A 2263-nucleotide genomic window follows, 5' to 3' on the forward strand; every position below is an offset into this window, starting at 1 on the left:
AAGGGTCTTCCAGTCCTCGATTTCATCTGGACTTTTCGGATGATTTTCGTAAAACCCGACAAAAATAGACCGAAATTCGTATTTTCGAACAAGACGACGGCTAGTGGTTAAAATAAGATGCGAAACCAGAAACACGACTAAAAATTTAGGAGAAGAATGCTATAAGGATATCCTGCTTCTCGATTTCATCTGAACATTTCGGGTGATTATCGTACCACCCGACTAAAATGGACCGAAATCCTCATTTTTGAACAAGATGATGACAAGTGTTTGATATCTGACACGGAACCCAAAACAAAGTTATAAATTTGAAAGAAGTATGATATAAGGGTCTCTCAGTCCCCGATTTCATCTGTTCTTTTCAGGTGATTTTCGTACCCCTCGACAAAAATGGACGAAAATCTGTATTTTCGGACCAAACGATGGCTAGTGTTTGATATCTGACGCAAAACTCAAAACAGTGTTATATATTTAGGAGAAGAATGTTATATTGGTCTCCCGATCCTCGATTTCTTCTAGACTTTTCGGATAATTTTCGTACCACCCGACAAAAATTGTACGAAATCAGTATTTTCGAACAAGACGATGGGTAGTGGTTGAAATATGATGCGAAACTAGAAACACAATTATAAATTTAGGAGAAGAATGCTATGATGGTCTCCAAGTCCTCGATTTCATCTGGACATTACGGGCGATTTCGTACCACCCGACAAAAATGGACCAAAATCTGTATTTTCGAACAAGACGATGGCTAGGGTTTGACATCTGACGCTCAACGCGAAACACAATTATAAATTGAGAAGAAGAATGCTATAAAGGTCTCTCGGTCCTCGATTTCATCTGGACTTTTTGGGCGATTTTCGTACCCCTCGACAAAAATAGACTAAAATATGTATTTTCGGACCAAACGATGGCTAGTGTTTGATATCTGACGCGGAACCCGAATCACTGTTATATATTTAGGAGGAGAATTCAATAAGGGTCTCCCGACCCTTGATTTCAGGTGAACATTTGAGGCGATTTTCGTACCACATGACTAAACTGGACCGAAATATGTATTTTCGGACCAGACGATGGTTAGTGTTTGAAATCTAACGCAGAAACCGAAACTCAGTTATAAATTTTGGAGAAGAATGCTATAAGGGTCTCCAAGTCCTCGATTTCATCTAGACTCTTCGGGTGATTTTAGAACCACCCGACAAAAATTGACTGTAATCCGTATTTTCAAACAAAATGATGGCTAGTGGTTGAAATATAACGCGAAACCCGAAACTCAACTATAAATTTAGGATAAGATTGCTATAAGGGTATGTCGTAACCCGATTTCATCTAGACTTTTAAGGCAATTTTCGTACCCCTCGACAAATATTGACTAAAATCTGTATTTTCAAACCTGACGATGGCTAATGTATTAAATTTGACCCGGAATCCGAAACACAATTATAAATATAGGAGAAGAATACTATAAAAGTCTCTTGGTCCTCGATTTAATCTGGACATTACGGGAAATTTTCGTACCACCCGACAAAAATGGACCGAAATCCTTATTTTCGAACAAGACGATGGTTAGTCCTTGAAATATGACATGGATTCCGAAACACGGTTATAAATATAGAAGAAGAGTGCGATAAGGGTGTCTAAGTCCTTGATTTCATCTAGACTTTTCAGGCAATTTTCGTACCCCTCAACAAAAATGGATCAAAATCAGTATATTCGGACCAAACGATGGCTAGTGTTTGATATCTGACTCGGAACCGAAAACACTATTATATATTTAGGAAAAGATTTCTATAAGGGTATCCTGGTCCTCGATTTCATTTGGACTTTTCTGGTGATATTTGTACCACTCGAAAAAAATTGACTGAAATCCGTATTGTCGAATAAGACGATGGCTAGTGATTGAAATATGACTCGAAACTCGAAACCTAGTTATAAATTTAGGAGAAGTATTTTATAAAGGTCTCCTGGTCCTCGATTTTATATCGACTTTTCGGCGATTTTTGTACCACGCAAAAAATTTTGGCCGAAATCCGTATTTTCAAATAAGACGATGGTTAGTGTTAGAAATCTGACGCGAAATCCGAACCACAATTATAAATTTAGGAGAAGAATGCTATAAAAGTCACCTGGTTGTTGATTTCATCTGGACATTTCAGACGATTTTGGTACCACTAGACTAAAATGGACCAAAATCCATATTTTCGATCAAGATGATGGTTAGTGTTTGAAATCTGACGCGGAACCCGAAACACTATTATATATT

The sequence above is a fragment of the Cicer arietinum genome, chromosome 3, assembly GCF_000331145.2.
Source record: "Cicer arietinum cultivar CDC Frontier isolate Library 1 chromosome 3, Cicar.CDCFrontier_v2.0, whole genome shotgun sequence".
Lineage (NCBI taxonomy): Eukaryota > Viridiplantae > Streptophyta > Magnoliopsida > Fabales > Fabaceae > Cicer > Cicer arietinum.